Source organism: Alosa sapidissima, chromosome 21, assembly GCF_018492685.1.
Source record: "Alosa sapidissima isolate fAloSap1 chromosome 21, fAloSap1.pri, whole genome shotgun sequence".
Lineage (NCBI taxonomy): Eukaryota > Metazoa > Chordata > Actinopteri > Clupeiformes > Clupeidae > Alosa > Alosa sapidissima.
Genome location: NC_055977.1, coordinates 30,290,489 through 30,317,709, shown reverse-complemented (window position 1 = coordinate 30,317,709; position 27,221 = coordinate 30,290,489). Strand labels below are relative to the sequence as shown.

The 27,221-nt window shown below is 40.1% G+C and overlaps 1 protein-coding gene across 2 annotated transcripts in view; it reads left to right on the top strand.

Moving 5' to 3' along the window:
- The first annotated feature begins 18,645 nt into the window (after positions 1–18,645).
- The window catches only part of hpcal4 (hippocalcin like 4), a 30,399-nt gene continuing 21,823 nt past the window's right edge, over positions 18,646–27,221 (top strand). For both annotated transcript variants that reach the window (XM_042077261.1, XM_042077259.1), the window contains exon 1: positions 18,646–18,775. The gene's annotated coding sequence lies outside the window, so the exon portion shown is untranslated. The remainder of the gene's footprint in view (positions 18,776–27,221) is intronic.

The window sequence follows — 27,221 nt, the reverse complement described above, 5'->3', positions numbered from 1 at the left end:
TTAATTGTTACGATTATAAGGGGGTCCTCAGAATTTTTTTGGTAACACTTTACTACATTTTTTACTAAAAGTATCTACATAAGAGTGACATGACACTGTCATAACCTTTACACTAACCCTAACGTCATGACAAAAACCGAATGACACTAACCCTAACTTGTCATGACAAAAACAGAATGCCATTTGACAGAAATGAGTGACAGAAGTCCCTGGGTCAAAAAAATCCAAGGAAAGCTAAATTCTTTGTCCAGGTGTGCCCTTATAAAGGTTAAGCTGAGTTGTGCATGTTTGGAGAAGAGCGGAGAAAAATAGAATGAGAATTCTTTCATCAATTCTGTGGTGGTGTCTTTTACTTAATGGGCATATTTATTGAAGTAATCTAAAAGTAATCCTAAAGTAATCAGATTACGTTACATGTTTTTGGTAATCCAACTGATTACATTACTGATTACAAAAATTGCCATGTAATTTGTAGTCAGTAATGGATTACATTTCAAAGTAATCTGACCCAACCCTGCAGAAGCATTATGTCATAAACGTTTATGACTTTATAATGTTGGTAACACTTTACTTGACAGGTGAGTTCATAACACATTCATAGCAGCTGTCATAAACTGCACATAAAGCATTCATGACTGTTTCATTCATACCAAACCTTTCATGAATGTAGAAGACAGAACGACAACTTAATAATAAAAAAATAAAAAAATAAAAGTCCAACAATCGCAAAGCAGCATTACCGTTTTTGTTCCAAACCTCCTACCTGATCATGTCACATCTGAGTCAATGGGCTACTCCTGTGCCAAATAGACAGAACATGGTCAAGCAAATAATTTTGTTTCATAAAAATGTACTTGTTTTATGATTTTTACAGATGATTTCTCATCTTTTGCTACTGGGAATGTCCAACCGTTCTAGGTTACACAAATACGGGTTACACAAATACAAATTCAGCTGAATGTAGGCTAGTTTACCTGCAGTGTTAAACTCAGTGACTACAAATACTTTACAACTTGAATAGTAAAGTGACATTCGATGTAGACTTAATATAAGATATTCATGAAATATTTACAAAGGCTGGAGAGATTAAATGAATGGTATCCAGGTTACACAAATACGGGTCAGCTGAATGTAGGCTAGTTTACCTTTTCGATTGTTGGACTTTTATTTTGACAAGTTGTTGTCGTTCTGTCTTCCACATTCATGAAAGGTTAGGTATGAATGTTGAGTCATGTCTCATGAAACAGTCATGAATGTTTTATGTGCAGTTTATGACAGCTGCTATGAATGTGTTATGAACTCACCCGTCAAGTGTGACATGCTAATGACAGTGTCATGTCACTCTTATGTAGATACCTTCAAGTAAATTGTAACCAAATTTTCTCCCTCACAAGAGGCCCTTGGAACCAAACAGTTTGAGACCCTCTACCTCAAACAATTCAGAAACAAAACTTGAAAAGCTAGAATTTCAAGACCAAGATCACACAGCTCTTTTAAGACACTCTTCACTTCATCATCCTCATAAACATACTAATCCATTGAAAAAGATAATGAATAAATGCTATTTTTTTGTTTTACTGAAACTACTGAGAACGTTCTGGCTGATATCACATCCACTCCTAGTTCTTACAATAAAAAAAGGTTCAAGGAAAGCAATATTGACATTAACACTGGTGCCTTCTAGTTTGGTTCTATGTACACCCATCTCAGTTGGATACATATCTCCAGCCAGAGAAGAGACCTAAAAGATGGAGGGCATCAAAAACAGCTGGAGAAGTATATGTCACGCCACAGAGCCCTCAGCTGAATTCAAAACCCAAGCCCAATCCTGGATCCCTGCATGCCTACCCTTATCTTTCATGCATGAGCAGATGTAGGGTTAGGCTTAGAATATATTGCATTATAATATAATATAATATAATATAATATAATATAATATAATATAATATAATATAATATAAACCCTTTATTGTCGTTATACACAGTACAATGAGATTTAAAGAGCATCTCTGTAAAAGTGTACATATAATTAGCACAATATAAAAGACTATACAAAAGAAAAATATAAATACACAGTAAAAAACACAAACAGACAAACAGAATATTATGAGCACAGACTTGAGTTCAAAGAGCGACTGAATGAGTATTGACGATAGAGGTAGTTAGAAGGAATGGGTTTAAGGTGGCGACAGTGAAGGGGTCCCTTTTGTAAAATTAGTGAACCCTCACTTCTTGGATTGCGGCCTGGAGGCAATTGTTTGCTTGCCTATCCTGCAGTGATACAGTACCTATAAGAGAGGTAAATGTTGGATGAGTATTTGTCTGCAAAGACGGTGACACACTCTTTGCGCAGATCCTTAGATAGAGATATATGTCTCAAGCACAGTGTTGATGGAAGAGAACTCTGAAATATTTATACACAGAAATTATTTCCCTGCAGTTTAGGCTCAGCCACTGCATTATACATTAAGGGGACAGTATTTTTGGGTCAATTGTCCTGTCTTGCGCTACATCTTGAGGCTGAGGAGTCCCAAGGTGTTTGTGTGAGTGAGTTAGTAGCACATCAAGTGTTTATGTGGGTTGGCAGGGATGACTGTAGTTTGGACAGGTAACGTAGTGCATGTTATCGCTGTTGAGAGTTTGTACATCTGTAATTCTACTGTATCATATTTGACTGAATCATAGCAGTGTAGGTGTAACTGTTGACCAATATGTGCCAAGAAATATTGTACAAAGGCCTAACAATTGGAATGAAAAAGGGGACTTTAGTCATGATTTCCAGGCATCTAAAGGCATTCCCAGTAATATGCTGGTGGGTGATAATACTTGTAATATAGCTTCCTAGCTCGTCTTATGCAGTAAGGACTGGTCTATACACAACGTCTTTTTCATGGCCCCACACTTCTCTCTGTATTGTGATGGTTGCAGTGAGTTGGATGCAGCTATGTAGCTATGTAAGGCTATATGGCCTTTACCTGGTCTCCTGATGGTCTCTCTCCACCATCTCAGGTCTTATGTGGCAGTATCTCAAAATAACCTGCTGTGATATTCCTGCTTCTGTGCTAAATTTGACTGCCATCCCACAGAGCTGCCCACCAAGCAGCAGTCAGCTTCCCCTGTCTCCCTTGCTCACGGATTCTCTGTGTCTTGCTCTGTGCCCCCTTTTCTCTCCCTCCTTTTTCTCTCCCTCCTCAGACTCTTCAGGAGCCTGCTCTCTGTCTCTCTCTCTCTCGCTCTCTCTCTCCCACTCTGATGCTATTTTTATTCTTTTTATACCACTCAGTGATATTACTCACCCTCAGAATCAGTACCATTGCGCTTTCCTCCTTCCTACTGTATACCATCATTGCTATCTCTTGTAGTCTCCCCCACAGTTAGATTGAATATGGTATAGTCCATCCTCTCTCTCTCTCCTTATATGGGCAAAATGCACCAAGAGTGGTGAGAAGATGGGGCTGCACCAGAGCAGACAGACAGGTAGGGTGTATGGTTACCAGCCAGAGGGAGAGATAAGAGAGAAAGAGGGGACATACAGGAAAAGAGATTGAGTGAGATACATAATATGAAAGACATGTTAATTGAGGTAGACCTGGCCTTCTAAGTATAGGTATTCTCTACATAAATAAAGAAACAAATATGGTTCTCTCTGAAGGGGCAGTCCTCTGAGAACACTATGAAATAAGAGGTTACAAGAGAGTCAGAAGACCAAAGTGAATGAGGTAAAAAGCAGTGGGAAGTACATTTTAGCTAAGCTTCTTGACAATTATGTGAATAAAGTGAATAAATGATGCAGCCTTGCCTTTCTCTCTGCATTCCGCACATCCAAACACTAACTCCTCCTGCAACACTACTGGCTCATACAATCTGTATCAATCCAGGTGGCTCAGCACTGTTGCAGGAGTGTGAAGCTAAAATGGTAGACGACTCCACCTGATCCTGTATGTGTTGGGGGGGGGGGGGGGGGGGGGGATATGATGGCAACAATATTCAACCCCCAACCCCAAACCCAGCCTCAAGCAGTAGAAGTGCCGAACAAGCTAAATGCCCAGAAACGTGCCAGCTAAGCTCACCCTGTAGTTGATTGTTACACATACGTTTTTTACTTATCATGACCTTATCCAAGTGTTACATGTTGTAACACTAGATTTCTTCTCTTATCTGTATCATTGCGTCATTGTTGTATCTGTCTCCCAAGGCATCATTTAATCGTTCCTGTCTCTACATGCACAAAGCTAAGCTCAGCAAATTAAGAGAACAGCTCTGAGGCCCACAGATGCAATCCAGCTGGGACCCTCCCAGTCTGCTCTACTCCACACACACACATACAGCCCAAAACTCATTTGCTTACCCACAGAAGACATATTACACATATGCATTTTCATAGAATATTCAGACATGTGTACATCTGAACATATCTCTTCAAACATACACACACTGTAAGTGCATGCCCATATTTACTCAATACAAGCAATATTTACTCAATACAATACAATACACACACTTTCAGCACTCTCTTTCAGAAGATCATCCCATCATGTTACAACAGATGCAATACATGCTTTTTTCACACTTAGGACCAGTTTCAGTTCTGTATTACTTGTGCATCTCTGGTCTCTTAGGGAATCATTTGGAGCGAGATGGTGTATGTCTCCACCTAGTGTGTGCAGTCACTATTTTTCAGACAGGACAGTGGAGAGGCAGTAGAGTTTTGCCAGTAATGTCGGATAGATTTGCCCTGCGAACACTGACATCATTGATGGCACTGCAAATGTAACTAGCTTACTAACTGGTGTATTTAACTGGTGTGTTGGTTTATTCGATTACTCTTGAGGTGTAAAAGTTGTTGTACATTGTGAATAGCCTTGGTGGCTAGTGGGAATGATGTGCGTCTAAGGATGCTATGAAAAATGGCTGTCCACAAAAAATATTTAAAATCCCACACATTGTTGATTTAATGAAAGGGATCAATTATGGAGCTGGAACTATAGTTAGGGTTCTGTACTAGTTGTTTGAGTATTATTGGTCCAGAATGTTTTTTCTACTGAACAGGTTTTCTGTGGATTTTGTTTTGGTATTGTTTATTCCCACTTTGTAGCATTAGTGAGGCTGGTCAGTGGAGAGAGTCTATTGACACAGAATTGTAACAAGAGTACCAATTCATTGCCACTTTGTTGATAGGAAGCCTTTTAAAGTTATTTGTGGTTACAAGCTGTTGTTTATAATGATACATTTTATAATGTTCTTGTTAATCTTTGATCAACTGAAACACTAGCAAAAAGAGACTGCTGTTCAGTTAATAATGAACGTGTCTGCCTCAAATGAAGGCTTAAGCCTTCCACGCAGCTGCTTGAGATAAAAAAGCTTGCATTTGTGAATGAAGTGTGATGTGCAGCATCCCATATCAGATTATGAGAATTATATCACTTCATCTGTGGTAGATCAGTGCCTTGGGTTAATGTGCTTAATTGTCTGTGAGCGCGAGAGGTGGCAGGTGTCGAGACATTTACCCATCTGATGCCTCTGCCTGTGCCACCGAAACTGTCTAGAACACCGAATAAAATGAACTGAGGAGAAAGAGTATGTGGTACTCGATGGCCTCTGCTGTGTTGTTATGGTAATATGGGGCCCACTGCAAATAGTTATAATAGAACCCATTAACATCAATAGAGATTTGCTCTGTTTGGACAATGTATTGTGTAAATTATATTTATATTGTGTTATTAATATGCACATACCTGACAACTACCTTGTACCTTTCACCAGTCGCGGTCATTACTGACCATAGGTTTTCAGTTGGGTTTCCATGTCTAAACCAACTTATTGCAGGCAGTACAGGTAGATTGAACCACCATCGTCCTATAATTTCACTAGTTGAAACTGTGGATCTTCTAATGTACATAGGCAGCTATGTTATATTTGCGTGAACACAGTGGGCGTATTTGGAATATCATAGGGAAATGTTAAATGGTTATGGATACGCTTTTGTCCAAAGCAACAAGTATAAGAAGAAATTAATCTTCTTACCCCTCATAGTAAGTCACTCAGTCGCATTTCTGTATTACAGATCATTTTCACATGTATGAAATGAAAATGCTTTCTATGCCTATTTATTCAATTGTACATACTTTGATGTGTTATTCTTCTCTACCAATGCCCCATAATACTTACACTACGTAGCCACTGAGTGTCGCCAACGGACAAAAGCCACTTATGCCACTCTAGACTAATTTCATTTCACCCTAGAGTCAATCAGCCATGAGTGGGATATATGGTAAATGCAACATTAACATTTTTGTACACATGTCATGTTTATACATGAGGCCTCAGGTTAATTGCATGGTCCACAAAGTGAATCCTATAGGGGGGAAAACACTGATTTGCCGGCTGTGGTTTTATAGATATTAAAATGTATATACATAATTGGCTTCACTTTGATTGGCCAACATCTTTAGCATTCTTCCATGGGTACATTCAACCTCAAAACATTTTGCACCATTTTGCTGAACTTTCCGGGTTGGACAACAAAATGGTCGAAATGGTGTGTGCACTGGTACACAACATGCTTTCAGGTATGTTTTCTATCGTTTGGTGTGTCAGAGGTGACTATCTAGGCTATCAGCAATGATGTGTACACAAAACATGTCATATTAAAAATGCAGTGTATCCATCTAAATTCATTTAGAGATGAAACAAGAATGAAAACTTGAAAAGAAAATGAAACATTATTGACATTGCCTTCAATAGGCTTGGGAAAATGTTGATGCAAATGTTTTGCTACTGAAGTTTTGTCAGGGCTGAACCCAGATATATTGTATTGCACTGTACAGATACATATTTTTAATGCAGTGGCTCTATTGACCATCCTAACATGCGAGTGACCAACTGTCATGTAGCATTGAATGCTCTCTGTCCATACTGAATCCATTAAATATGCTGGTCTATTGTGTCATATTTCTTGTTTAAAAAAAGCAAAACAATGCGAGTGACAGACAGAAAATAGAAATGGGACATCCCACAAAATTTCTGCTCAAACTGGCTGCACAGCACTTTTGCGTCATGTCCAGTTAGGACAGTCCAATTGAACACAATGTGATTAAGATGTTTTTGTTGCTGACACTCTCTCGCATGCCATGCAGTTAGGACAGTGTAAGAGATAAACACCCTTGGTAAATAAGATACATTGTTACCCATCCTACAAACTCCTGATCTTGCTCTGTTGGGAGTGCACCACCTGCCTAGTAGCCTATTTCTAGACAGTGCTTCATCTGCTGAACTTTATATGGGGTCATGCATTATGTCATTTGCTTGCTTGCTTGTGTCTGTTTCCACTAGCCATTCTGTGCATTTGGAGAGAGGTTCCATGTGGTAGTTCCTCTACTGCTGTAAACCTTTTCATTGATCTCAGGCACTGGGGACTGGCACGAGGGTTAGTGGGTGCCACAGAATTCTCATTGCTTTTCTCTATTTTTGTTGTGATGTCTGAATGTCTGGGGGAGAAATGCCTGCGAATCTGTAGATAGTATTAATGGGAGTTTTGCACAGTGTACTTATTCAGCAGGCTTCATTGAGCAAAGGAACAGTTTGTGTTGCATATCAACACAAATGTGCACACAACTTCAGGGAAAACTGCTAATTTTGTCACACTACTGTACTGTGTAACTGAAGGAATCAGTCATGACATGGCGATATGGGCTCGTTACCAGTAAAACTATATTACACCTCTTCTATCCTTGGATCTGTCCTCTCTTATGTCACCCTAGTTTCCATTTTCTGTCCAACCTTTCTCTGTCAGCTCTACTATTTTCTACACTCACCCACTTTTTCCATGAACATCATGATACATTAGAGTCAATGTTTTCAAATGTGAAAGTACAGCTCCGGTTCATCTACCTCTTTCCTTTATCTGTATTTTTTTTACCCTTTTCAGTTCTTTTTTCACACTCCCTCCTCTCTTTCCTGTGGTGAGCAAATCAATGTTTGGGATTATCGAGCTCTTGGAGGCTGAGACTGTGGGTGAGCTCCTCTCATGTTGATGGTCCCTGCTGCCAGTCAACTCTGTGAAGTGGGCATGTAACCTAGCATCACCCCGGCAACCAGCCCTACAATGCTTTGTGCCTCTTTGCTTCAGGCAGAGATACTTTGCAGGGGGTGTGTGTGGATGTTTTTTTTTAAATTCACCCAGAACTTCAAAGTCATGATCAACTTATAAATATATCAATCTTCACATTTCCAGTGGATTCTTTGATGTGACACACAATGTTCCCATGTTTAGCATAAGTATATCTCTACACACGCCACACACATACACTCAGGCTTATCGAGACTCGGTGTGTTGCTGGACACCAGAGTGTCCTTGAAACAAGCCATGCTTCTGTAATCTGTGCACAGGACTCACCAACCTTTGAAATGTAAATCTGGTGGTACCCCTTTTTCTCTTGTATATACACACACATGCTCCTTTCTATCATTTCTGATCTCAGCCAGCTGCTGTGGCCATGAAACCACCTACACCGCACACGCACACACACACACACACACACAGAGAGACAGAAACACAGAGATAAGCAAGTACACCTCCTGTTATTGGCACATGAATGGATGAATGAAAATGAAACCCTACCCATGTAAGCTGTTTACTGATTCCGTAGTCTCTTCAGAGTGTTCAGAAACTACATACCATTATAATAGCAGAATATGATACATTGTGTACATTAACATATTTTCTGACAGAGTTAAACAAGTCTGTTTTCTGAACGTATATCTTAGTAAGAAGCAGATATGTAAACATGCACCTGCGGAGGAGAGCTACATCATGCCGTATTGATATGAACGTATTGATAAGCTCTCCAAAGAAGAGTAATGATGCTTGAAAGAGAAACTGTATGAGGAACTGTACATCAGTGAAGTACTGATGGAAAAAAGAGGGCGGGAGAGAGATGAGTGAGGCAGTGAGGCAGTGAGGCAGGCCTGTGGGGTGGCCGTCACAGAACCATCCTCTGCCCTGGTGGGCCCATGTTGTTGCCATGGAAACTGGGTCAGTGCTGCGGCAGTCGGCACAGGGTGTAATGAGTGAATGTGTCACAGGTGCATGAGAAGGAGGTGTGGAAACTTAACAGAGACATAAAAAAGATGGCGAAAAGAGAATGTGTGTTTTCTGTCTGTTTCACAAAGGTGATGTAAAGTAGTGACAGAGGATGACCCAGCTTGTCCACGCAGGACGCAGCCATACACAAATTAGCATTCTCATATTGACACAACTAGCCGTTGTAAGGCTACCCCTCAATTGTTAAAGCATAGTGTCTTGCACATCCTTATATTGTACCATGGGTTGTTTTCAAACACAACAAGGAGCTGTGGAGCTGGAACGGTTCTCTAATAATGCCTTTGTATAGTCGGTTATTGTCCTTCAAAGGACAGTCTTCAGGCTTCAGGACAGTGAAGATAGTGACAAGAAGCTAGTGAGAGATTGAGATGGGTGGGATCGGGAAATGGCCCAGGTCAGAACCCAGGTCCCAGTGGGCACCTGCAACACCCACCAACATAATAACTTCACACCAACGTAATAACAAGCTGCACTTTTTAAACATAATCCCACCAATGTTATGATCTCCTGCAAACTTAATAATACGGGGGCAGCCGTGGCCTACTGGTTAGCGCTTCGGACTTCGAACCCCGACCAGTAGGAACGGCTGAATTGCCCTTGAGCAAAGTACCTAACCCCTCACTGCTCCCCGAATGCCGCTGTTGTAGCAGACAGCTCACTGCACCGGGATTAGTCTGTGCTTCACTGTGTGTGTTCACTGTGTGCTGAGTGTGTTTCACTAATTCACAGATTGGGATAAATGCAGAGACCAAATTTCCCTCACGGGATCAAAAGAGTATATATACTTTTACTTACTTACTGTTGCTTAATAGCAACATAATAACTAATTTCCATAATAATTATTATTTTGTTTGTGGGAAGGTACTTCCCTGGCTATAGCTCCACATTTGAGTAGAGGGGGCGACAATCTTTATTCACGATCAGCTAATAATATAGTCATGTTACTGTGCTTTACTTTAAACTGTACTGTACTTTAAAAGATTTAGCCAAGAAAAACCCATCATTTTGGGTGCCCCTGTGGATGGAAAGAGCCCTTAGCATTTGCCTCTATGCTACCTATGCCACAGACTGGCTCTGGGGAGCATTTCAGACTTTTGGTTAAGGGGTTGCAGGAGTTGGGGATGGAGAGAAATTGAGAAGCGTGCTTTATTTTCTTTGGATAGTATATCCATGGCATCACCATGTGGCGGTCATATTGTGGCTGTGGTACAAAGTTATGTCTCTAACAAGTGGCGGCAAGAGTGTACCACACTACACTGATTGAATGTCATACTCATTTATTCACCCTCACAATTTTGTTCCCTATAGCTCCTAACTAACTTTGCAGGTGTACACGCAAGTTCCGAATATTGCAAACATTTCATTTTAGTGATATTCATATTTTATATTGCAAACATTTCATGTTAGTGATCCTGTTTTCACTTACAGCTGCTTATAAGGAATGACACCACACATATACACACAATAGTCATGTTTAATTCATTTTATTTACTTATCTCTCAAGGAAGACTGTTGCAAATGGAAACTGCTTTTCCTTGTGTTCATTGTTCTCTATTTACTGGCTTCTAGGTCCCAAAGGACCTGAATTACGGAGGGTAGCTAGTTATACTCTGTTGTGCCCACTAGTTAAACCCTTATGGGCAGGACATTGAATTTCCATATTCACAACCCTACCACTTCTTGGGCCCTATCGTGCCCCTGACGCAAGGTGGTGCAAGGCTTATTCTTATCTTACACTCAATAAAGAGTTTTTCGCCATGCGCTCCACTTTTATTAAAACCCAAGTGTATGGCAATTAGCGACAAAAGGAGTGGTCTGGCGCATGATCCAAAAATCGCTATCGAGATGTAAGCAGCAACTCTTCTGCAGAATAAATATCCTTATGATTTTTATTCAGTCATTCAAACATTATTGGGGTAAGTGATTCTTTTTTCAGACTATGTTTTCGATGGTAACCCATTGTCAGTCAATAGTGAAAGTAATTAACTGTGTAGAACTGTTTTGTCATTGACTATGAGACCACGGTGAAGTTAGTTTTTGTCTATGAGCTCAAATAATAGGCGAGTGCAGATGCATGTAGGCTATACTCTGCTAGTCACAAACAGGTTTTAGTAAAGCAAGGTTTAGTGGAATCCATGTTCCATTCGGTCTCACATGCAATCAGATTCCTTCAAATGTGCCGCTCAGGGATGTAGTGGAGGCTAAACGCGAGTAAACGCAGTTTACCCACCTCTTAAATTTCAGAAATAGAGTTTATCCACCTCTTATTAGAGTTTATCCACCTCTCAAGTTTATTTACCAATTTGCAACTTTTAACATTTAAAGATTTGTGCTTCCAGTAGCAGCAACTGGAATCCATGCATTTCCATGGAATTATTTTTGGAATCTCATCCCTTATCATACCTGTTAATTCGTACTCGTCGCTCGACTTATCGTGACTAAATTCAAGATGGCGGCGAACGGTAAACTTCCTGAAGGTGCTGTCTAATAAATCGTCTTGTAAATAAACTACCAGTGCTTTTTCAAAGTTCTCAATGTCTCGTTTTAAATGTCAAGGCCCTCGGAAGTCTACCAATGAAGTATGGAGCTACTTTGAGCCTCGTAAATGGTGTAAAACAGTGATTTATTTGCATGGCTAGGCCGATGCTCGAGGCACCCCCATCGAAAAACTGTTGGTAGCATTGGCTAACTAGCGCCAGATTTCTGAGTGCAGGGGACAAGCCGAGATGAGCTATGAGACATACTGTACGTTCACACTCGGTATCATGTTTCAACACACTTTAGGTCAATATCACACCGGAATTCTCCTTTAATGTCACATCTAGAGGGAGTAGTTTAGACTGTTAGCTTTCCCTTAATGATAGAGGCAAAAATATGTCAGCTGTAAACTTGGTTCACCAATCACGCCATTAAATTAGCGAATGCGGACTGGCCACGCCTTTAATGTCTATAAACTTACCATCCGTTTCTGATCTCCAAAATAGGGCCCTTCAGGTTAAAAACCTATGTGCGAGTGCTAAGGTTGCAGGGAACTTTTGACAGACAAGGCTGCATGACTTACCCCTGTCATAATACAACCCAGTCTACATTTTCATTAAGGACTCAAAAGACGTGCAGTTTTGAGTAAGAGGGGAATATGCAATTACAACCTTAATAGCATATAGCATAGCTTTTGTGTGCAACTTCACAAGTAAATCACTCTTTTACGCCATTTTCTAGGCTCAACAAACATTACACATCTATGCTAGAAGAGACGAACTGAAGTACTTTTACCTATGTAAGTGTATGAAAAGGGTATAAAAAAGGATTGTTTGTGCAGTCAGTGCATTCATTACCTTGCTCTTATTCTGGTTGCCATCTTGTGTCTGAACAGGCAAGTTTGTGAAAATTTTAAATATGGGCATTTTCAGGCAGGAACTTGTTTTTATATCAATTTCCTGACTTACCAAGGTCAATACACTTGCCCCTTATTTGAATTGTGAATTCTGTTGTCTTTCACATGAATGAAACAGGAATTCATGAATTACTGCTGAAAAGTTCATTACTACTGTACGCTGATTACCTTAAAGAAATTGAATGAATGAATGAATTAATGAATGAATGAACTGAATGAAAGAAAAATATTAGTTACATTTTGTTCATTAGCTTTAGATGGGCCAATAATTGTGTGGTAGGTGTGTTTAGGCTTAAAAATTGTATTTCTTTAAGGTGATATTTTTTCTCTCAGAGATCTTTATATCAGCCTTATCAGCTGAGTGGGGCCATGGCAAATTTCAGATGTAGAAGTGCACTGAAAATCTCTTAAGAGGGGTGGATGGTGGTGGTGGTAATTGAATATTCTGTTCTTTTGGATTTTGTGGTGTTTACAGACCTATATTCATACAGTAACTGTTATTGAAGAGTAATCATTTGGCCTGCTACAATCCCTGTTCTAAGACCCGGCTCTTCCGCATTGTAACCCTTTCTGCTGTAAAGCAAATGGCAAATGATGCTCCCTCTAGGGAAGGTCACAGACAGACATTTCCTATAACAAGATTAAACATTGTTTCACTGAAAAGGAAGGAAATACAGTAAGATGTCTGCCGATTTAAAGGTTATAACTATGATTAACCCTTTTTGGCTCTGAGCTTTTGGTGTTTCCAGCTAAAACAGCTATTCCCCAGCAGATTAACATCCGGCTTGACTAATTTTCACTGACTAGAACGGCATGTAACTTGGGCGTCATAATTGATGACCAACTTAACTTCTCTGAGCATGTAGTCTCAATTGGAATCTGCTCCCTGCTATTTCAATTCTATGATCCAGCTCTACACTACAGTTGATATTGCATTAACATTATTGTTATTATTGCTATTTTCCTAATAATGTAGTCTTTACCAACTTTGTAAAACTGTTTACTGTTCAATTTTAACAATTGTATTGTTTATTTTGTAAGTCACTTTGGAAAAAAAACATCACTATTATTCACTATTATTCTTGCAAATGTTTTGCATGTTCCTCACATTAATTATTATAATTCATATTTAAGAGATCACAGACGTCACTAGTGAGCAGTATGTTCTGATTGTCAAAGGGGTTGAAGTACTGTACTGAACTACTGTATTCCACAGAATGAAAGAATTCCAGACAGCCGATCTAGATAAAAAAAGGTATAGGTCGGAATTTTAAAATGGTTTGCCATTTGAATCTAATTTCTCCACCAATGTGTGTACAGTATTATCCAAAATATAGCATTTAGTCATATTACATTAAACACATTGAAGAGTATATCAGTCTGTCAATCAATCAACCTTTATTTGTATGGCACCTTTTGTGTAGAGTAGCAATGCTTACCAACAACACACCTGAACAGCATAAATTACAAAGACCCATAAACCTTTAGGGCCCCATCTTGGCGATCTGAAACTTCTGGTCAGAGGTGCAAAGTTTAAAGACATTTAATGCGTGTCCAGTCCACATCTGCTAATTTAATGGCGTGATTTTGTGATCAAATGATGGGTGCAAAAGGGTTGTTCTTATGTTTCTTTATCAGTCATGGATGTGTTCTGGGCGTAACAGCATTTAAACCAATGAAAATGATATCTGGCATTCCCTTTAGCAAGCAGTGCAACTTCAAACAGCACATTGGTATTTTGATGCTTGAAAAACAAACATGAGTTTGTTTAATTTCATGTTTTGTGGTTTAGTATCTGTGACAAACCCTTTTTTCCTTTTTCTTACCTTACGTGATTCAATTAGAAACATGGATTGCTCAATTGGAATGAACATGTGAACACAATAAGGTTGTGTTTATTCAAAACTAGACTGTTTTATGTAATTGTAATGTAATATGGTTTGATAAATTGGACAGCCCTGACTTTTTTACAGTGTGTGTCACTCGCCACAGCACGGACAATCTCTGCGTCCAAGTAGCAATGCTTTGACTGTGCTTCGCCCCAATGTACACAGTAAAATTGACAGAGTTGTTTTCGACTCTAATAGAGTCGATTCTGACTCTGTCATAGAGACCCATTGGTCCCACCCCACAGAGAGTAAATTTGACTCTTCTCCTAGAGCACATTTTTCAGAGTTAAATGTACTCTATAGAGAGTTGGAAAATCACCAAGATAAACTCCACAGGGAGTAAAAAAAAGATTACTCTATAAGCCAACAACTCTTTCCAGAGTCATCTTAACTCTTAATGGGGTAATCTTAGTTTATCTCTATTCAGAGTTTATTCCCAGCTACTCTTGCTAGTCACCATTTTGCTTGTCTTTATGAAGTTCTACAAAATCTGAAGGACATACAGACAAATTATTGAAAAAATATTTATTACAAAATATTAAGTTAATGTATCAATATACAATATAAAAAGTTTCAATTTTTTTTTCCTTTTGTAAATGCATGTACAACACATTTGGCATCAAATGGAACAAAGCCACTAGAACATAATATCAAGTTGTTGTTAGTGATACATTAGCTTACATACCAATTTTACTCACTCTACAGTCTGTACTGAAACATTCTAGCATCACCGACATGTTTAAGTCCACACATTCTAACAGTGAAGCTACACCAGGCGCCTAACTAAAGCGTTACATTCGCATAGCGTCTGCTGCAACAATTAGCTGCCACTACAATCAATGGAGGTAGCTACACCAGACGTGATAGTGGCGCGTACGTTCGAAAAAAATTGACCATTCATTTAAAATTAATTTTACGCGTTGCGAACAGAACGCTTCAGTTACGCGCCTGGTGTAGCTCATACCTAAGGCAAGATCCAATGGATGGGGCCTAGAAGAGATTTTCAAGATGACTTAAAGTATGATTCATTTCCTCAACACTTTGCTTATCACTCAAAAAACTGAATAGTTTCCTTAACCTGTATCTCATGTACAGCAGAATGCATAACAGGAACCACTGTATCAAAATCTACCGCCAAATCATTACTTCTGTGTTCACTACAGTTATTTTCCAAAACATGAACATTATTAACGCTATACTCATGTATCCTTTCCAAATGTTTTCTAAAAGCCAAATGTCCCTGAAACACCCAGTCTCACCACACTTTAACCTGAGTGTTCTACCGGGACACAGCCCATGTGGTGATTCTGCTACCTGGATCCTTTTTTGCAGTTCGATGCTGGAGGAAGAAAGACCTTTACTCTGTTTAATAGTCTTCTCTTTGAACATAGTTGACCACCTCTCAAGAAGGTTCGCTGAAATCTCACCAAACAGTAACACAGTCTTGCTCAATCTGATGCCATTACATCCACGAATCGAGAGAATGTTGCAAGCATATGAGGTGATTGAGGGTCATGGACCATTTTTTCTGACGATAATCAAACGTTCACCTTCAGCCGCACAACTTCTTCATCAGAAGAAGGCTTCATTAGAGATACCGCCTCTCTCAGCTGTTCTTCATTCAGGACTGGCTCGGGCACATCTTCAGAAGCTCGTCCTCCATTATGTTCATTGTGTGCTGGACTTTGTGGTTCCTGAGGCTTTCCTCTGAATTGTTTTAATGCGTCAGGCCAGGTACCCTGATCCGCTGACTGGATCATAGAAATGTTCCTATAAAACAGTGTAAAGTAGGGTGAGTTTCAGCATTAAGGGGAAATCCAGCGATTTTCCAAATAGATCTCCATTTCTTGGGTCACCGAGTATGTAAAACGAAAACAATCGGTTTTACATAGCTCGAGTTGCTACAGCCAGCAGCTAAAGCGACTGTGCAGCTACAGCGCTACACTCTGGGGTCATGAACATTGGGGCTCAGGAACATGCCCCTAGAGTGTAGCGCAGTAGCTTCCTGGCTGCAGCGTCTCGAGCTAAGTGAATCCGATTGTTTTTTTGTTTTGTTTTTTTTCCCTGTACCGACAGTTCTCGGTGACCTTGAGAAATGGAGATCAATGTGAAATTCAGTGCACTGTAAACAATGTATTTGATCTTAAACAGATTCATTACAATTTGTATGCAGAAATACTTATGAAATGGTTTCATTTCAAGTTCAATCATTTAAAAGAGACAAATAATACTGTTCAGCTGGTGGTTGAGATGCTGGGATTTAAAGTCAAAAGTCAAGCACAGCATGACAAATCCACACACTCACATCTGTGCAAAATTATCTTTTTATATAGCTTTCGGTCATAGGCCTTTTTCAGGATTCCTGAAGAGGGTCTATGACTGAAATCTAGAATAAAAAGATCATTTTGCACAGATCTGAGTGTGTGGAATTTTTTTGAAGAAAAAAAAACACCTCAGTGTGGGTTTCAGTTTAGGTTACCTTTGTGTTAATGGGCAGCATAAAGATTTTACCAATATTTAACTAGGGAAAAAATGCCACTTACTTGCTCTACCCCATCATCTCCCTTGGGCTTATTTGGAGACAAGGCAGTGGTGTCATCTGAATCACATAATGCATCTACTACAAAGCAGAGGACAGAATAAATCAGTAATATAGTCATGTCCAGTACCTGTGACAGCTGTATGTCATGTAGTCTTTGATGGCTGAGATTTTTAAACACTAAATAAGCTCAAAGACGGACATAATAAACATCCACAAACCCCACAGAGTGGAATTCCATCAAAACAATGTGTTGCAACAGCTGTTGATATATTCACAAAACTTGTACCAAGTTTTAACTACATTCCATATTCCAACTCACCATCATCTTCTGCAGGCTTCAGCTTTAATACACCACAATTTGGATCCTTCACCACATCTTCAGACACATAGTTGTCAATCTTCTGTACCAAACTCATCATACATTTTAGCCCAGCTTGGTGTTTGGCTTCAATATCAAATTCCATGAACACTAATGAAAAAAAAAAAAACTGACAATAGACTTAAACAATGCAACAATTGAATAAAAAACTTGATTTTTTATGAATAATATCCAAATAATAATTAGGCAAACATCTCCCAAGAAATTTCTAAAATGGAGTCCAAATGAGAAAATGGGGTGGATGATTAACTCTTGTGATTTTAACTCTGTTTTTTAACTAATATGCTAGAGTACATTTTACTCCAACTGTAGTAAATGTAACTCTATTATTATTAATAGAGTTACTCTATTATTATTATTATTAGAGTTACTCTATTATTATTATTATTATTATCTATTAGAGTCAATAACAGTCTACTCTGTCATTTTAACTCTTGGAATTTTAGTCACAAGTCCATTCCTGCCTAGGAAATCGCCTTGTTTTAATCTGCATTCATTTTGTCACTGCATTGTGAATATGCAGGCCACAATAAATAATTAGGTAATTAATTAGTATTTTTTTGTTGTTGTTGGCTCACTTAGTTGTGAGGAAAGGATCCATTGGCATTTTAGACAGAAAGGGGAGATAGACATTGTGAGTTAATTGAGCATTGAGGTCACATTATTAGAATATAGCATCAACTAGGGCAGGATTTTCTCTCTGTATGTCCTACTCTCTTCACTCCAAGTTGTTATTGACATGCTGAATGGAATGAAGCTGGATGGAGCTTCACTGACCAATCAGCATTCATTAGCAGAATGCTAGCCTGTTAAGTACAAAAACTGAATTGAACAAGAAACAGAAAGGTATGAGTATCTGTCCCTTTTAAGTAGACTACCTCAGACAACATGAAGATGCCTAATGTGTCCCAAACACAGATATGAAAACATGCTGTGCAACATAACACTCAGACTTGCAGTTAAGTCAAGATCAACAACAGGAATAAGAACAAAGAAGGTTATTAGGTAATTTATCTCTGAATATTCCAGTTTAGTCAGAGCTTGTATATCAGTGTCAACAACCATTAAGAAGCATTAAAAAAAAAGATTGCAATGGCAGCACACATATTATGGCCTATACAAACATGTATTTTAACAGCACCTATTGGCATACTTACAGCACTGAGTCGTTTTTGAATGACGTTGCTTATGGCCTTTGCTGTCCAATTCCAAGCGCACCGTCTTTAATATATAATATATTTGAGGTCATCTTAAGTATTATCCAATCAGTGAAAGAAGTAGGCGGTTCCTACGCAAATGTGTTGGCAACGGAGACGTAAGCGGCGGTCCATTCATTTTCGGTGTACAGGATAAATTGGTATCTCGCATTGAAGTGCCTTGCGCGTTTAGTTTTAGAATTACAAGACAGTAGAAAACGGATAAAGACTCTGCAGACTACGGAAAGAACACTGTTCAATTCAATCTATTGGTAAGAAATACAACTTGTTTACGGCTGCAAGTGATTTTGTTATTGTAAAATGAAGTCAAAAAGCAATAACGCTAGCGCATTTGAGTGCGCAGCAGAAATCTGAAAAATAGTTGTCAGAGTAAATGGGCTACTGGAAAAAAGATCAAATGCTATGATCAATGCTATGATGAATTTCGTTTTTTCCCGATTGCATGCATAGGTCTGCTATTTACGCATTGATGAATACCTCACCGTTTCTGACATAACAGCAGGTGTAGCAGACTCATTTGATTTGCATAGGTATGCATCAGGCTTCAGCGCACAGTATTAATAATTCTTTATACAATCCAGTTTGGACTGAATTAGGTAATGGACGAAAATATTGGAATGAGTAACGGGAAATCACGATGTGGTTTACTAGAGGAGAAAGGGCACATGTGTAACCTCCTTTTGGAGCTCTGTTCATGTACACAGTGGAAAGATTTTGTTCCATTGGTTTCATTGCCTCTCCATGAAATTGACATGTGAGTGGTAGTTGTGGCGTGTTCCAGTCTTTGCATCATTGAGGGATAAGTAATGATGGTTCTTAGGTCCATGTCTAAGTTTGAGCTTTAGCCAAATAGGTCCTCAGTTCATGTTGTTAACGTGTGCAGGACATGTGAGAGAGCATAGGTTAGGCCTATATTGTATTTTCATGGAAGAAAATGGATGAAAGTGGGGGAAAGGGCAAACAGTAGACATTAGTATTTTCTTAAACTTGATTTCAGTTTTCTGTGATTGGGATATCCACCACATTTGTTTTTGGGAGCATTTATGTTCTTCAGATATGTTGTGTTGGAATGCACTTGTGATCTGTTTTAGTATTCGGATTGATTGCAAGTTGGCAGTCAGAAGGCTCAGGAGACAGCCATTGCCACCAGAATGCCACGTTGCAGGTGTCTGTCACCGTGATTCTGCATGGTCTCTGTGACACTACCTGGCACTACTCGGGCTGTGGCATAATGGCATTACTACCAGTGATCACCAATATGATGAAAGGGCATAACATGGGTGACAATATATGAGTCACATATGTTTCAATGTTTCAGGGGACAGAAAATAATGCTTGTATCCAAACTCTCACTGACCTCATGTTTGGATAAAAAAACTTACTGACAATAGTGAGGGCTTAAGCAAGGGAACTGCAGCTGTGTCCACTCTGAGTTGCTTCAAACTGGAAAGCATTTGAAAGAGGAAGATACATGCATCCTACAGAACAGGTCAGCCATGATGTCATCACTCATCACACATGTGATCATTTCACTGAAAAGAACTGTAGCGGTCTGCGCCCTCTCTGGAATAGTGTATTGATTATTCAACCTGTTTATGGGTCAGTGCATGCTTCACAGACCAAAGGGACATCATGAATCACAGTTATGCCCTGAATTGATACCACGAGTCATGTGATCTCAACCAAAAATACAATTTCATGGGGAACGCACCTTCTGCACATTCATTCAGCACATTTTCTTACATTGTGCATTCATTTTTGTCTTACAACTGAGCTGTCCCACAGTGATACATGGCAGATATACAGTATATAATGTATATTAGTGTAATCTCAGAAGCCTCTTAAGCAATCATTTTACCACCCCGTTGACATCTGTTTTACCTACTCCAAGTTCATTCTTGTCATTAGAGATTAATGATGCTATAGACACTCTTTCTTCCACACTGGTGTCTGGACAGTTGTTCTACATGCCGTCATCCATGGCTCAATAACTGAATCTGTAAAGTACGAAAGGGACTTTGAGCTGCTAAGAGATGCTGATCTTAATAACTACCAGTCAGTGCTACCTGCCTTTTTATCCACAATTACCGGTACTTGCTAAAAAGGCTTTCTATCAGAGAACAATTGAGAACATCACAGACAGTAGAATTTTTTTTTCTACTTTAAATATTTTCTCCATCTTTTACCGCCACCATCAACTACTTCACTGTCTGCAGATTTTGTCTTGACCAATATGTTTCTTCTGACTGAAAATGACACCAGTGCATGCCTAAAGTGTAAGTGTAAGTGAAGGTGAAGTCTAGAATCATTGTGTTAACATGGAGAGGCTTGGTAGCTATTATAAGAACCACTTTGAGTGCTGTGACGGCAAATGAAGATGTTTCCATTGATTATGTCAATTGACATGAATCATTTTGGACATGCCATTTTTCATAAAAATGTTAAAAAAGAAGGAAACACTTTTGTTGATTCCATGTTTCTACCACATTTTTAATTATGTATTACTTTTATTTGTTAGGGACTAAGTACTGTACAATTTCTAACATAGCCTAAATGTTGGCATTTGATGCATTGTAACAGAGTTAGCCGTAGGTTAATTTATGCAGTCCCTAGCCAGGCCATGTGGGCACATGGCATGAGGCAGTGTCATTTTCAGTCAGAACAAACATATTGGTCAAGAGAAAATCAACATTCAATTGATATTTCCCAGGGGTATGAATAATTTTGGGCTTTTAATGTTGTTCTATTGTTCATTTTTTCCCCATTTATTGCGAAAAGTGAAACCTTAATATAGTCTAGATTCATTGCACATAGATTAAAATATGTCAAGTCTTTTTATATTAGAATAAAGAGTTTATAATACAACAATGTCAACCTTAATTAACTAAACTGGCTAATCAGAAATAGTAAATGTATGCACTCAATACTTAGCCAGAGCTCCTTTTGGGTAAATTTACTGCATCACTGAGATGTGGCACATAGACAACATATCTAATGTTGAAAATGAAAATTTGGACTATTTCATGAAAAATATATGTTCATTTTGAATGTGTTGCCAGCAACATGTTTCAAAAAAAGTTGGGACAGGGAATGTTTACCACTGTGCTGCTTCACCTCTTCATTTAACAAAATTCTGTAAATGTTTAGGAACTGAGGAGACCAGTTGCTAGAGTTGCATTACTCCCCGATATAGGATTTCAGTATGGGGTATTCTTCATGTTTTTCATTCCATTATGCACCTAATTTGACAAATCTGGACTGCAGACAGGCCATTTTAGCACCTCTATGGAGAAATACTGTTTGTGCAGTATTCATTTTGGCATTGTTTTCCTGAAATATTCAAGGTCTTCCCTGGAAAAGACATTGCCTGGATGGCAGTTTATGTTGCTCAAAACCTGTATACATCATTCAGAATTGATTGTGCTTTACCAAATGTGCAAGATGCTAATGCTGTAGGCACTAATGCTCCTTCACACAGTCATAGATGTTGAGTTTCAAACTGAGTACTAAAACATGTTGGATAGGTTGGATAATTGGATAGGCCCTTTCCTCTTTAGTCCATGATTTCCAAAAAGAATGGCAAATTGTGATTGGTCCAACCACAGGACCTTTTTCTATGTTACCTCAGTCCATTTTAGGCCCAGATAAGACGGTAGTATTTTCTGTATCATGTCTCAATACAATTTTGGCTGTTTTGGCATTTACAATTTTGGCTGCAGTTTTTGAATTGAGTATTAAACTGTGCACATAGACAATGGTTATCAGAGGTTTTCCTGAGCCCATACAATGACAGGTCTGGAATCAGGTCTGGTGTTGATGCAGTGCCATCTGAGGTCCAAAAGACCACAGCCATTCAATGAGTTTTTCAGCTCTTCCCTTGTCTGCAAAGATGTCTCTGGATTCTCTGAATGTTTTAATAATAGTATGTCATGTAGATGATGAATTCCCCAAATACTTCACAGTTTCATTTTAAGAAGCATTAAATTACATTGTTTCATCATTTGTGCACACAGGTTTACACAGAGTGATGAATATAACTACATCTTTACTTTTAAGAGACCCTGCCTGTCTGGGATGCTCTTTTTCATACTCAATCGTGTTACCAGTTACCCTAACTAGATGTACTGCAGAGCGGTACAAAATATGACCGCCGCCCAGTCCAGCACATTTTTTCTACAAAAATAAATCACGCTGAAAGGCCTATGATTCCAACTGTCTCACTAAATTGCATTATCCACACTCAATTCTCACTGGTATCTGCTAGACAACAAGTACCAAAACATGATTAGTTCATAGATTTCACATGTAAAATTAATTTTATACAACCCCACCCCCATCTTGCCTGTTCATAATTCTGAGAAATTCTTGTGTGTGTGTGTGTGTGTGCTTGTGTGTGTGCCTGCGTTTGTGCATGTGCATGCATGCGTACATATGTCTACAGTGTGAGTATGTGTCATACGTATGATTACTGTGAATGTATGTGTGTGCGTGTGTATCTGTTTATGCACATGTGTGCACATGAAATGGGTTAAGATGACCCCTGGAGGCAAACATACGGAAAAAATTGGTCATCCTAGGCCCTACGGTTCTCAAGATATTCACAGAAAACTGTGTCTGCCCTACCCTCCTTTCGGGGGGTCCAGTCCAGCGGATGGGGGGTGGGGGTGGGGGGCTACAGATCAAAACGAAAACGATGGTTCCATGCTATCTATGTGGGGTTACATGCCCACCAAGTTTCGTGTACTCCGGTCTTTCAGTGTCCCGGGAATCCTTGTTGGTGTACGGTCACTAAATGTACACATAAATTATTTTATTGTAAGGCCCGCCATGAACGAAAGTTCATGAAACTTGCCATGCATTCGGAGGGTGTCATAATGATCCTACACTTTCAATTTCGTGCAGTTTTGACCATGTCAGCCAGAGATATTGTGATGAAAACACCTAATTTTTTGCTTTTTATTTTTTAACTAGGTGGCGCTATACATGAAATAAGTGGTAATGGGATGGGTTGACATGCCCCCTTAAGACAAACATACAAAAAAAAGGTGGACCTCCTAGGCCCTACAGTTCTCGAGATATTCACAGAAAACTGTCTCCGGCCACCTACAGGCCAGTTGGTGTATAGTAACACCTAATTTTTTGCTTTTTAATTTTTAACTAGGTGGCGCTATACATGAAATGAGTGGTTATGGAATGGGTTGACATGGCCCCTTGAGATCAACATACAAAAAAAAAAAGGTCCTCCTAAACCCTATGGTTCTCGAGATATTCACAGAAAACTGTGTCTGCCCTACCCTCCTTTCGGGGGGTCCAGTCCAGCGGGGGGGCTACAGATCAAAACGAAAAATGATGGTTCCATGCTATCCATGTGGGGTTACATGCCCACCAAGTTTCGGGGGCCGGTGCCGTCAGAATTTTCCGGTGGATTTTAGTGCCCCACTCCGCCCCTGAGCATGACTAGGAAAGCAATATTTAGTGGATGAGTGAAAGCATGTCATTCTGCTTTTTCTTTTTTTACCATCCATCAGGCATAGTTTAGCTTACAGGTCTCTTTTGACATATTAGGCTACCTAATCTCTAACCTCTATTTTTATGAACCTTAAAAGAGAATTCCAGCGATTTTAGTAGATCTCCATTTCTCGAGGTCACTGAGTACTGTCGGTACCCCCCCCCCCCAAAAACCCAAAACAAAACAGTTTTCTAGTTGTTTTTCTAGCTCGAGTTGCTGCAGCCAACAGCTAGAGCTTCCAGGCAGCTACAGTGCTACGCTCTGAGGGAATGTTCATGAGCTCCCATGTTTATGTTCATTTTTGTTTATACTAACAATATTCAGTGACCTATGTGAAAAATCGCAGGAATTCTCCTTTAACTATCTATCCCTGCTGTTGCATTGTTTTTCCTTTGTATGAGTGCATAAGTCATGGTTATCCCTCTTTCCTGTATCATTCTGCCACACTTTGAACAATAATAAAATCTGACCACTGTCATGATTGGAATGGGGGTTGATGGTTAGTCATTAGATAGCCATTAGATTTAGCAGTGAGTGTCTAGATAGAGACACTATTGTTTTAACTCTACTGCAATAGAGTTATATTGTTCCTTGCTCTCACCCCATATCAACACAGCTCAGAGTGAGGGACAAACACACTGATACAAACAACTAGGACACAATGACTTTAGGTTAGCAGATGCTTTGTCCAAATGTTATTCAACTGTGACTAAATGACATTGTACATTTTTAAACATCCGTCCATTCATTTTCATGTTTTATGAGTGTCTTATGCTGGGCATTTGATGCCAATATGCTTAAGAGGAAATACAAAAACATTGTCTGGAATAGCCTGTATGCCAATATAGAATTTACTGTAGTATAATTTTCATAATTCCAAATGAATTGGTAATTCACAGGAATCGTATTTCTTAATTTATACAATCATCCAATTTCTAAAGTGATTTTTTACTCTACTTTTGGAATTTTTTGCCCTTGAACTGTTGGCTATACTGGCACAATATGGTGCTTTTGAAAGGCTGTAGCATACAGGTTTGGCTCAGCCAATAAAATGATGGGCCTTTGCAGTAGGACTCTGATCATCCTGCAATTAGGCAAGTAAGTGTTAGTGTAACGGATGCCAGCTAGCTTAGCTGTGCTTGTGGAACGTTGGTAAACCTCATTCCCCGATGCCTCAAGAGTGCTGCTGGCATGTGAGCCAGTAGCCTGGGCTATTGGCTCAAATGTCAGCACGCTCGCTTCCCGATCCGAGGTGCTGCTGTTCGCGGGTTCGAGTCCGGGTGTGTGCAGAGAGTTGCTGTACAGAGTTGCTGCTTAAATTTCCTGACAGTGCGTCTTCAGCTGTGCTTCATATTCGCCTTTCGCTATAGACCAGGTTTTTCTTGCTCAGTGGTGTAATGCTTTTTAGACAGTGTAAGATAGCGATTTTTAGATAATGCGCCAGACCACACCTTAGGTCCTTAATTGCCACACCCCTGAGCGCATTGTTCAATAAAAGAAACGCGCATGGCGAAAAATTTGACTTTTAGATCCCCAAGTGTCACGGTCTGCGGGGGAGTGTTGGATCCAATGCAGGACAGAGAGACAGAGGGACAGAGGGTTTAAATACACAGGGGTTAACAGGGCACTCTGACACGCTCCGGTCCCAGCTCCAAGCTGCGTTCCAGTTCCGGCTCCGTGCAACTTCTGGTCCCTTCCTGTTCCTGAGCTCCCTGTTCTGAGCCGGAATCGAGACTGGAGCGGGAGCGGAGACAGAAGTCATGAAAACAGGGAGCTCAGGAAGCTCAGGAACATGAAGGGACCAGAAGTCGCACGGAGCCAGAACAGGAACGCAGCGCGGAGCCAGAGCACAGCGCGGAGCCGGAGCACGTCGGGGAGCTGGGTCTGGAGTGCATCGGGGAGCCGAGACTGGAGTGGGGACTGTAGAACATTGTGGAGCAATTAAGGACCTAAGGTGTGGTCTGGCGCATTATCTAAAAATCGCTATCTTACACTGTCTAAAAAGCATTACGCCACTGACCAAGAAAAACCTGGTCTATAGCGAAAGGCGAATACGGAGCGTAGCACGGAGCCAGGACCAGAGCATGTGAGCCGGGACTGGAGTGGGGACTGGCCATTCCTCTTCGGAGGACCAGTCATCCTCTTTGGAGGACCAGTCGTCCTCCGTCGACCACTCGTCCTCCAAAACACTGGGGAATCTCCGAATAGCCAGCCAGGTTCCCCAGAATGTCGCTTCACCAAAATCCCCAGAAGATACTGGAAGACAAACAAAAAACTTGCCTGCTCGATCCATAGTTCGGTCGTTCATTCTGTCACGGTCTGCGGGGGAGTGTTGGATCCAAATGCAGGACAGGATGAAGCAAGGCAAACTTGGAGCAAATGGGAATCTTTAATAGAACACAGCAAATCACGCATGTCACAAGACACAAACCACAACATCAATGACCAACAAAGACTAAGGGGAGACAGAGGGTTTAGAGAAAGGGCCCATAAGCTCTTTTACTGTCTGAGATTTGTCCATATAAAACAAATACATGAGATTATGATTCATGTGAGCCATCATTTTATGCTGTAGTGCATCTGGAATCTGGAATCCATTTAGAAATCGCCTTCCGTGTCAACAGTGAAAATGCACTCATATTAGGGTAGATTAGACTGAAAAAGGTATTGGACCTAGAAAGGTCATTCCACCCCTGAGGGACTGCAAAGATAAGAGTCTTGACCCAACAAACACGGGACGTCCCCCGGACCTTATGTGGACATTCACGACGTCCCCGATTGGTCTCGAACGTCATGTTCTCTAGCGGACGTTCCGGTGACGTTATTGACGTCTGGAGCAAGTTATCCTTTGGTTACTGCGCGACGTCCGGTGCAGGACTTTCTGGGGACGTCACCATCAGGTCCCTCGGATGACATTTGCATTTGGTCATTTCAAAGACGTCCTAAGGACCCGACAATAATGTTATACCGGGGACATCAAGGGGACGTTTGTTTATTCACACATCGCAGCGGAGTTGAGAGCGCTCTGGCTAGCAGGACGGAGACATCACATCCATGCGCGACTTCACGTTACACGTCATTACGTAGCAATATTGAGGTCAGCAAGGGTCAACTCCACACTGCATTCGGAAGAAATGCACCATTGGTGGCCACCGATGAAAGTAAGTAACATTTTTGTGTATGTAGCT